The sequence below is a fragment of the Euprymna scolopes genome, chromosome 18 (assembly GCF_053919585.1).
Source record: "Euprymna scolopes isolate OS-2025 chromosome 18, ASM5391958v1, whole genome shotgun sequence".
NCBI lineage: Eukaryota > Metazoa > Mollusca > Cephalopoda > Sepiida > Sepiolidae > Euprymna > Euprymna scolopes.
This window is the reverse complement of record NC_136499.1, coordinates 27590429-27602971: the sequence shown is the minus strand read 5'-3', so window position 1 is coordinate 27602971 and position 12543 is coordinate 27590429.

The window sequence follows — 12543 nt, the reverse complement described above, 5'->3', positions numbered from 1 at the left end:
TTCCATTCAAAATCCCATACAGATTCCTGAAATCAACAAGATATACTTAAAGAAGCTTGGAGATTACATCGGCCGAAACGTTGTGAAAATAATACTAAAGATGTGAACAGCACTATCGTATTAGAATAAGTAGGTCAAATAATCAAACACATGTTCGTTTATAAATGCTGTTTCATTAACTCAAGTTTTGTCGATAATATTTTTAATTCAAATGCATAGTTTTTTTTTGTTGTTGTTGTTGTTTGCAAGCTTGTCAGATCAAAAATAGAAAAAAAATTTTTTCCATTTTTTAATAACATTCTTTTGGTATCTTTCCTTTTAAGAAAGAGATGTTATTCTCGAAATACTGAATACTTCAACCATCCGGTTATTTTAAACAGTAAGTCCATATTTACTGATTTGCATCTGTGATTGTTTTGGAAAATAACTAGATATACGAATATAAAAAAAATTCCTACAGGAACTTCGTTTGTTCGTCTATTTTTGTTCACATGTCATATAACTTCAACAACCGGTTCCTTGTATTGCTATAACCATCTTATACTCCTCCAAAAAATTATTTTATTTTAAAAACCTTTATTCACATAAAACATGACATATTTCTACTGTAACATACTACTGTGATATGAGTCAGATTTATAGGGATATCTAAGTGAGGAGCTGAGCAGTAGAACGTTTATTGCACATTACATTTAACAACATTTATATATGTTAATTTTAATCTTTGTAAGGGAGATAAAAATAGTACGAAACTGTCCTGCCCAGAAAATGATTAATCTGGAACAGGTATTCTAGCATATAAATAAATTTAAATGAATTTCCTTTATTTCATCGATCATTACACTTTTCTAGCGAAAATTGTGTAGATATGAATGTGTGCTTTTAGCAAAGATGAGTTCGTTTTCGTGTGCGTTTACATGGATTCATGAATTTAAAATATGGAACCAGTCAATTAATAAATTTGGCAAAGCGAAATTAAAAAGTACAACAGACGCTTATGCCTTGGAAAACAAATTAAAAGGAAATTTTTTTCTTCTAGGCAACGAAAAGTTAAAGAGAACGCGCAAACAAACCAATACTGTTGTAGATCGAACAAAATTAGCTCTTCCTTGACGAGAACAGCACCTGACCACAAACCAAGAAACCAAAATCAAGCATGGTACTCTATTGCTAGTCCTAAAGTGATGACACCTTCACCAACCGACCCAGTCGTAAATGTCTATGGGACTGCAGGATACGAAAACTTCAGCTACACCGCAACAGGTACCATTCGCAACTCTATTCTTCTCAGTATTGGAACATTATTTACCAAGAGTCAATGTCACTCAAAGATATTACGTGCATCCAAATAATAATAGCACTCAAACTGTTTTCTCACAATATGAAAGAACTACCAGACCGTTTTACCTGGCGTCTTTTCAAAATAGACAGTTCATCAGGTTAACAACACTAGTGGAAGCCCCTGGAAGAATATCGCCCCTTGTCTGATGGATTATTACAAGCGGTGTCCTAGGTGAAGTTTATTAACTTTTAATTACTTGTAGCAGAGTCTATACATGCAAGTAATCAATTTTTTATTAAATTCTTACGAATTATATATGAGAAAATGGCTATAAAACGTTTTCTTACAAAAAAAAAAAGAAAAAATGTCGCCCTGAACAATGAATCCTCCAAGAAGTAGAGGCTGTTGAAACTGTTTACGACACGCTTGATATTGAACCTCCTCAAATCACACCAGAACTATGACGTTTGGGCAGAGAAAGGTGTCTGCACAGATGCTGCACTCAAATAATTGTCTTTATTCAATGGAGGGGGAACCCTTCCACAATAAGGCAGTTTTATTTTTGCAGAATCCCCTTTTGAAGGGAGCTGGTTATCTCCTACTTTAAAGCGACATTGTGTCACGTTTTGTTTCGTGGGAAACAAATAAATAACCAGTCGATATCCGGTTACGCTCGTATACTAGACTGATGACTGGAGTGTCGTGTTTGCTCAGATGCTGCACTCAAATTGTCCTTAGTCAATGGAGGGGGAACCCCTTCTATACTAAGGGAAGTTTATTTTTGCAAACTGTCAGAGTATCCCCTTTTGGGAGAGCTTGTTTTCTCCCACATTAAAAACGATTTTGTGTCACATTTTGTTTACGTGAGGAAGCAAATAGATATCAATCGATATCCGGTGGAATAAATTAGGTCGTTCGTCGTCTACGATGAACAACCCACCTATTGTATGCTTTGTAATACATGCTGTTAATTTATTTTGGCGTTCTGTTTTCTTTGCAACCCTTAATATGGCTATAACACATATTCATCCACAGAGGAGGTTGGAGGTATTTTCACTTCCATAGTCACCCATTACATCAGGAATTTCTCTTAATAGGTATCGTTAGTATTTCATTATTTTTCTTGTACTATTGTCTGCTACCTACCCTACATTTTTAACCTAAATATGAAACACGTCTTTCAGCTCCTAATTTTTCAAATCATTTTGATGTGCTATTCCAAATACTTTCTTTCACATTCCTAATTAATGGAATAAACGAATAGCAGATTAGGTGCTTAAAAAACGGGACATTAGTTGGAAGCCAAGATGACAATAGTCACTTACCTTATTATTGCTTTTAACTATTTCTTTCTTCTTATTTTCTTTTCTTTCGTACACACACACACACACACGCACACGCACACACACACACACACACACACACACACACACACACACACACACACACACACACACACACACACACACACACACACACACACACACACATATTAGTGATGGGACTATTCCAAATTTTTTTCCCGATTCCGATCCAATTACCGATTCCATTCTAAATTTCCGATTCGGATTCGATTCCCGATTCCGATTCCGATTCTTTTAATATTTATAAATATTTAATTAGAGATTTGTTTTGTTTTTTGTACATTTTCAAATTATTACATAAACCCCCGATAATTTCCGGGTATATTTTTTCTCAAATGTTTTCCTTGTAATGTATTGCAAATTAGAAGACAACAAAAGGTTTATTTTGATTTTAAACAACGCCAAATTGTATTAGTTCGTCGTTAACGTACGACATGCTACTTGAAAGTTTTCATAAATAGTTGAAAATAGTTGACGATTGGTAGGTAAAATGAGAAAACGATGTAAGAACAAAATATTACCCCTCTCCCATTGTTACGAACGTGTTGTGTTTCGTTAACTATTATGTGCCTTCCTTCTATGAATATTTAAATTTTATTTTAATTATATAAATTTGGTGGGTTATTAAATTGAAAAAAAAAACAAAAACAAAAACGAGATGCAAATATAATAACAACTAGCGGAACGTGTGGAAATTCCACAGGGAACTCATTCATAAGTATTATATTGATGTTGGTATTCATGGCGTAAATAGAGATTCTCCGATATTATTGTATCTCTTTTGTTAAAACTGCAAAAGTACTTATCTAAGCTAGCCGGGACACCCGGCGTAGCCAGGTCGTAAAATATGCTTAATATTATAATTCTTGGTATATTTCGTATATATTATAGAGTTAATGTTCTATCGATTTTTATATATTATAAAGTTGTGATTTCAAAAATATATATCCATATGACTTGGGTGTATCATATTGAGTTCCATCAGCTATAATCGAAATCGAAACCAAAACCTATGGAGAAGTCTTGGTAAAATCATGTATCAAAAAAATAGATGACTTAAGTGTCATCAGCTATAATTTAAACCGAAACCAAAACTTATAAAGAATTCTTGATAAAATTATTTATAAGAAAATAAATGACTTGAGTGCCATCAGCTATAATCGAAACCAAAATCAAAACTTATGAAGAATTCTTGGTAAAATTATTTATTATAAGAAATGGGAATCCATAACAATTAAACAACAGTCACTTGGATGTAATTGTGACACACAAAATAAATAACACACACGCTATCGTATTAATATATAGTATTGCTAAAACTCATAAAAACCACGCTCTTTTCCTACTACTAACCCTAAGTACGGGTGGCAATACGAAAAATATAGCAATTACATGTGATTTTATGATTTTGCTGACCGACTTTATAATTAGTGGTAAAAATTACTTAACTGCTTAAAAAGTTATAATGTAACGGAATTGGATCAGTTTACATTATATTTATATGCACAACTGAACCCCGATTCTAAATTCTAAAATAACATTTCAGTGTACTCACACATACTGGCATAAAAAAGTAAAGTATCATATGTTTTGGGTATTTTAAAGGTAAATGAAAGTTTATTTTAAGTTAAAAAACTTCTCAATGTTTGCTATCTAAAGTTTTAATAAACTTATGAGATTTTCATCTATATTTTCACTTGTGCCAAACCAAACAACATATAAGGAAGCATGAAATATTTCAAAGGATGTTGTGATCAGACAAAACCAGCGCTAGAAAAAAACTTCCAAGCATGTTACATCTTTAATATTAAAGTGTGAAGTTTTTAATAGACACCATTTGACCATTTATCAAATAGGTATGAAAACTTTTTAAAACCTATGATATTGAATAGGCAAATGAACTCTAGAATATTTTCTTTGCTTACAATAAAAACTAATAAAAACAAATTAAATTAGGTTTGGAGAGTCTACATCTGGAAATGGGTTTTCAAATATGCTTGAAATAACAATTGCCACAGCCGCGAAGATTTCCTTGCGTTCGAAGAGGTGCCATAAAACTTTAATTATTTGAGAAGAAGCTGATGACAGACCCCTAATGTACAGCTCTGCTAATCAATGTTAAATTTGTTAATGAGTCTATAACCCACTGCGGTGCCCTTCTCAATTTTATGTTGTAAAGGAACAACTTCTAATAAAAAAAGAACAATTAGTGCTTGTTTCATTTTTTATCTTAAAATTTTAAAGCATCGGTTTGGAATCGGAAATTAGACTATAATTTTGTGTTGATTCCGATACCGATTCCGATACCACAAAAAGTTCCAATTTTTCCGATTCCAATTAATCGACCCAACACTAATATATATATATATATATATATATATATATATATATATATACTAGCAGGGTGACCCGATGTTTCCCGGGATTGAATGATGAACAACGAATGTTTCACACTCCCATATTTTTATTGTCATAGAAATCGGTGAAATCGCCCATTTTTTAATCAAATTGATTTATTGCCTGCTCTAGTTGGGGACTCATCACGATACACTGCCTCTCGCAGTGACTTAGTTCAAATGTATTGTAGTCTACATTGCACTGTAGAAAACCTACTGTTGAACTTAAAAAATTGTTTTATATAATGGTTTTGATTCAAGTTTAAAATACAAAAATCAAATATCATGGTGCAATTTTGCTCTAAACATTCATTTCGAACGTGAATTTTATATGCGTTGCCTTTCTGGTGTATTAATAATGGCTTGAATTTAAGTTTAAAATGAAAAAGTCAAGTATCATGGTTCAGTTGTGCATTAGACAGACACATTCATTACGAACGAGCCTCTGTCATATCAAATCACCTGCAGTTGATTTTTCAACAGCCTTTCGGCTTGTGTGGTAATAAAACTTCTCAAATGTATTCATGCTGTGTAAGGTGTTAACTTTGATCAAATCACCTGTTCTTTCTTTCATTGGATTATTTTGATCATCGATACTTATCGAAAACATTTCGATACAAAACCAATTTAAGAACACTGTCAGGCACATGAAGTACCTTCGTGTGAAATGTCATAAAAATCGGCCCAGCTGTTTTAGAGTCCGTAGGGAACGAACTCACACACGCCCAGACACACAGAAAAAGTTTCTTATATATATATATATATATATATATATATATATATATTTCTTTTTCTTTTCCTTTATTTTCTTTTCTTTCCCGCCTTTTTAACTCTTAGCATGAACCTTGACCTATATTTTGAATCGTGTCAAATCCTGTCTAGACATTTCATATCCAAGATTAATAAGTTAGACGCTCCTTTTATTTTATTTTCGTTAAAGACTCCTACCACTTCCTTATTTTTAGAAGATAGAATTTAAATTTTACAATTTTAACAACGTCATAACATTTTCACTTGTACCGACTTACAAATATGATCTTGATAACAAAAACTGCATCTGATTTTTAAAGACTATTTTGCTTTGGTTTAATAAGCAAATCTTTAATTTAATTATTTTCATTTTCATTTAATTTTAATTTAATTTTATTTGTCTGTCTACAGATATCTTTTGGTTTTTATTCACAAATTGATTGAAAACTTGAACTGAATTTTGAAACTGATATATGAAAATTTTTTTACCGGATTGATATAATCAAAGATTTGTCGGATATCCAATCAAACTAAAGAAAAACTGTGGAAATATGTATGTATTAGATTGTTACCAGCTTCCTTGGATTTAGTATAATACGCGTTGGATCTTTTTACCTGCTGAATACCAAGAACTTCCATTACAGGATTTAGCATACACTTCCGATTTGAAGTTCAATATCCTTTTCTTTTTTTTTTTTTGCTGTCTCAATATCCAATTTCCCTTATTCTTTGTAGCTAAAATGATTTAAAAACTTTAAAACATTTAATTTAATTTTCTATGCATATTTTATAATATTTGCTAATATTTTCCACCGAGGAGATGTATAAACATCGAAAACTCATGGGCTAAGGAAATATATTTTACCATACTGTATTCTTTGTCTTGCATACAATAAAATTTCTATATTTGAAATGTAACTTTTTCAAATCACAAATTTTAAATTCCTAAATTATGACACACACACACACACACACACACACACACACACACACACACACACACACACACACACACACACATGTATGTATGTATGTATAATGCATTATTTATTTATTTTTCTAGTAAGTTACTGTTTATTTATTTTCGTTGTTCTTATGGAGGAAATTTTATACGTTAGTATCCCTATTGAACGCTATTTTATTAAGAGTAGTTTGTTTCGTTTTTATATAAATGCTTTTACTGTTAATATTTAATAGTTTTTCTGATCGCGGTTGACTGTGGTGTTTTGTTGTGTGAAATGATGAAGTGACGTTGAATTGCACTGTTGTCGGATAGGTGACGTGTTAAGACGGTTTTTGACCAGAAATTTCGTGATTAAGGGGTCAAAGTTCAACGATTTAACCTTTGAGAACTCTACCAAACTCCTCCGAAAATTTTGGGTCTACGCACTTGAAATTTTAGATGTAGGTTTCTTGGACATGAATCTAACTTAATAACTGGATTTGATCCCAAAACAATAAATGTTAAGGGGTCATAATAGGGGTCAAAGTTAAAAAAAATTTGACCTCTGCGGTCTCTTCCAAATTACTCAGACAATTTCTGGTCTAAATATTTGAACTTTTACATGAAGGGTATTCAGAGATAGGGCAAGCTTTTTCATCAGTTTGGGTCGAAAATTTTTAGTTACCAATATATAAATGTATGTATGTATGTATGTTTGCATGTCTGCCTTAAACTTTCAATAGAGGCGACGGATTTTACCTAGATCAATATCATTTTAAAGTTCGACCTTTCATACGACAAATATCGAAAAATTAGCTAAAAACATTAATATCTTCCCCTTCAACTAGACACTTTTCTACAGGTGGGAGTCACTTTTTTCGCCGATATTTTTGAAAGTTATCCCCTCCTTTAGATTATCTAGCCTTAATTTAAAAAATGTCGCTTCCGGTTTGGCGGTGGTCGTAACAGCATAAACGTAAGGTTTTACCCCGTTCTTTTCCTCCTTTGCGGTACGGGTTCGAGCCTGCCTCCCTACTACCACTATTTTTTTTTTTTTTGCTCAACATACACATCCAAACACCCGGGAAACGGCAGGCTGAAATGCTAGTTTAACTATAAAATTGTTATTTTGTCCCGGTTATTGTAAAAAAAACAAAAACATGTTAAATGTGCATATATTTTTTTAAATGTAAAAATAAAACACTTGTGGGAGATGATGTTTAGATTTTAGTTTTACTGGCAGTTTAAGATCAAGAAATATTTATTATTTTATCTACCAGCAGTGAAAGATTTAGTCTAAATTAAAATTAAATAAAAAATGATAATTAAAGGAATTGTTTTTGGCATTGAAAAATATGCACAATTTTTTCTGATTCTCATACCGATCCCGATACCCCAAAAAGTTCCGATTTTTCCAATTCCCGATTCCAACTCCGATTAATCATTGCAACACTAATAGGTACTATATTTTTTGATTTGGGTAGTAGGAAAATATTCCGCAAATGAACATGTGTACATATAGAGTAGGTTTGTTTGGCTTAAAGTGGAGTTGATGATACCTTTGTTTTTATTATTAGATTAAACATTTTAACTTTGATGATATTCTATTGTTTTTATTATTAGATTAAACATTTTAACTACTGTTTTCCTTCAAACGACTGAACATTCACAGGCAACATTAACTGGAAAAAATATAGTAAGGACATTGCGAAGGCTGCTGCAAAGAAGGTGGTGCCTTTTATGGTGCTGGAAGATTATTTACATCTGAGAATATCCTCTACCTTTACAAAGTTACCTTTCACCCATGCAAGGAGTATTGTTGCCATAGCTGGGCTAATGCATCTACCACTAGTCTCTCCTTATTGGACAGAGTCCAAAGCAGAGTTTCCAATCTAATAGGTCCGGCACTGTCAACTAAGCTCCAACCCTTGTCCCACCGCCATAATGTTGCATCCCTGTGTCTGTTTTACAAGTATTTTAGTGAAAAGAGATCTGATGAACTCATTGCACTTGTGTCCTGTTGACATAACTTCCCCTCGACAAATCTGTTTAGAAACAAAATCACATCCCTTCACTGCAGAGGTCCCTAGATGTCGGAGAGTCTTCTACTCTAATAGTTTCTTCCCTCAGGCTGATAGACTTTGGAATTCCCTCCCTGTTACCTACTTCCCTGACTGTACTGATATGCAGAAGTTTAAATGTAATGGAAACTAACATCTCACTCACCTCTCCTAAACATGGCCCCAAATAGTAGCCCTTGCATCCAAGTGGCAACATGCCTTGTTTGGAGTGAACATCATCCAAAAATAAATAAATAAAAAAAATAAATAAATAAAATAAAAAATTCAATATTTGCTTCCGTAGGACTCACTAGTAAATGTAATATTATATCTGTTAAACCTTTAGACAACAGACAGATGCCAAATCTGCATTATAATATAATCAACGTCTTACCTACGCATAGCTTTATTCTGGACACTTTTTGAACAACGTTTATATTTCGAATAAAACGAATGTATTATTCATCATTAATTTCTCCTTTGGTAAATACAGCCACAGTTTATTTTATTTTATTTATTTATTTTTGCATATGTTTTGTATATAAGCTGAGTATATATGCAAATGATATACGATCGATAGAATATTTATTTGTATTGGTTCTGAGAAAAGATCTAATTACCATATACTTATTACAATTTTAAATTAAATAATCATGCCTTTTAGCTGGACACAGTCCTAGCCATCTCTGCCCACCCACATGTGACAAGTTCTCTGCTTGCTTCTCTCTGTGCTTTGAAAATATTCATATCATGTAGTATCACTATCTTCGTCTTATTATAATTATAAGCAATTATCATTATCTTCTTTAGTCACAATGTGATAAGTATAATACTTTCATAATTATTGGGGACTTATTATCATGAAATTATCGTACATTAGTTAAATACACACTCTACGATTTCCACAGCGGCAATGAATTATATAATGAAAAGAAGTCTGGATATAGATGTCTTAGATGTCTTATATATATATATATATATATATATATATATATATATATATATATATATATATATATATATATATATATATATAAGTATATATATATATATATATATAAAAGTTTACTATAAAAGTTTATATATATATATAAACTTTTATAGATATATATATATATAAACTTTTATAAGTAAACTTTTATATATATATATATAAACTTTTATAAGTAAACTTATATATATATATATATATATATATAAATATATATATATATATATATATATATAAAAAAGTTTACTTCTTTTTTCCCATTAAATTTGTAGATAATGCTAAACGAAGCAAAGGAGTGAAAACTTCATTAAACAGAGTTCATTCGTCTTTTTTTAAAGCCATGTCTTCGTTTTCCCTAATGATAAACAAGTGATGGAACATATAACGTTACAGTTTTGTGAAAGAATAAAATACTAAAGAACATGAGCCGTTATAGAGAAGTAAAAGAAAGCATAAGAAAATTCTGCTGCTACTATTCCTCACTCTCACTTGAATGCCGGTTTAACAATTAAAAAAAAAAAATTTTTATTCAATTTTCACCCCAATCAAGGCACAGTGCCACTTTGAAGTAGGGGGCTACTATCAGGGACTTAATTAGCAGGGTCATTATGAAGGGAGATGAGTAGAAAGATGTTTGTTCACATTGCACTTGAACTTCTACATATCAGTAGAGTTGGGAAAGCAGAATCCAAAGACCTGCAGTTCTGGGGAAGAAACTATTGGAGTAAAAGGCCTTCTTGCACTTAGGGATCTCTATTGTAAAGGGATGAGACTTAGTAGCTTGTCGGGTTTGTCGGGGGTAGTTACGTCGAGGAGGTACAAGTGTTTGCAGTTCGTCAGAGCATTCACCATTAAAGTATCTGTAGAACAGGCAGAGGTTTTGTTTTGTTTGGTTGTTTTATTTTACGGCATATCAACCCTTTTGGGTTATTTAATACCAGTAATTTCGTAAAAAAAAATAAATAAATAAAAATAAAGGTTTTAAAGTCTAATTTTCATGAATATCTGTAACAATAGTTTGCCAGCGATAAATAAAGAAATACAACACAACTTTATAAAAAAAAGTTTTATTTATTTACTGAATGTGTATACGTATGAAATGAAGTTTATAGCTTCATCATTAAACGCCTTCATGTTAAGGTCAGGTACCAAAGGCACAGAGAAAATGGACATTACAAACTAATATAAACTGGTTTCATGTATATCGCCCTCATGTCATGCTCTTATATCTGCCTTTTGCATTTCTTTTCTTGCATGCATTCATTCCTTATTTTATGGAAAAAAGCACGCCTATGATCTGGCATGCATTCACATGAAATCTCATTTGAAATAATCTGAAACTCTTCTGTTGGTTCCTTAACTCACAATGATCTAGTTGAGAATATGTCATCGACAAAAGGTTTTACATTATTTGTATTGTTTGAGTGTGTGACTTGGCTTTTGTTGGTTTGATGTCGAGTTCTGTATAGTATTAAGAGGTTCCTACTCCCGGGCTTTACCTTCTCTGAGAAGCGGTTAGTTTATTGTTAATCGGCCTGGAATCTTTTACCAGGAAATCTCTTTGGGGTTACTCAGGCATTTTTTGGCCAGAATACAGTCACATTTTTGTGTTGGGGTTTTTAATCCCTATATCCTTACCTTATGACACATCTTTCGATGGTGGGAAGGGGATAAATACTAACAGTCATAACATCATCATCATCATCATCATCATCATAATCATCGGTTTAACGTCTTTTTGGCATGTGTTTAACGGATTTAAAAAAATTGACTTTCAAAGTAACCTCCCTTTGACTAGATCTCTCTTAGGTCACGGCCACCGAGAGTAAGAAGAAGGCCTGTTAACTGAAAAATGTCTGCATGCAATGTAGGTAAGATTTGTCAGACTGTCAGTACTATATGAGGGCCATTTGAAAAAGAGCAATAAAACATTTTTAAAAAGAAAAAGGAACACAGTTCGATTAATACTGAAACTGAACTTTATTCAATATAAAATATAAACATTATCTATGTAAAATTATGTAATTTTAAAGCAATATACAATTTAATACTGATAAAACTGAATTATGAATGTAGGGAACAAACAATTAAAGAAACATTAAACAAATATTTTTTGGCCTTCAGAACAAGATCAGTGTAGTATCTGTTTTGATGCTACACTTTACCTTTTCTGTCTTTGATCGGTGGAGGAGAAATCTTTCATGACTGAGATTATTTTTGTTCCTATCCAGAGTGCCCCTTATTGGGAAGCTGGATTTTCCCCACAAGATTATATGTTGAAATATTTAAATAACTATTACTTTAAATATAGAAATTATATTTAAAGTTTTGGTTTTCTGTTCTTCTATGTCCATTTTTTCCCCATGTTTTTCATCAAAATGTGTAGCGTATTAGTTGTCTCACAAGCCATCATCAGTGATTGCTCACTAGCAGTAACCTGTGGTGTTCCCTGGAGACCAAGTGACAAGTCTCCCCAGATTTCCAGTGTTCTCCACCTCTTGATCACTTGTGCAGATGATTGCATGTTATCGCAACAGCCGTTGTCACGGATTTCTCGTTGGCATCGGCATTTGGTGTGTCCTGGGGTTTGGGTGACAAGCTGCCCCCCCCAAGGTACCAGATTTGAACTGCACACTTCCAGTGGAGATTTGGTTAGTACTCTCTCACCTCGGTCTTTCCATCCTCCCTGACCCTTCACAACTAGTTGATGTGGCGTGGCGCCAGTCGAGGTCATCTGCACCAGTTTTTTTTATTATT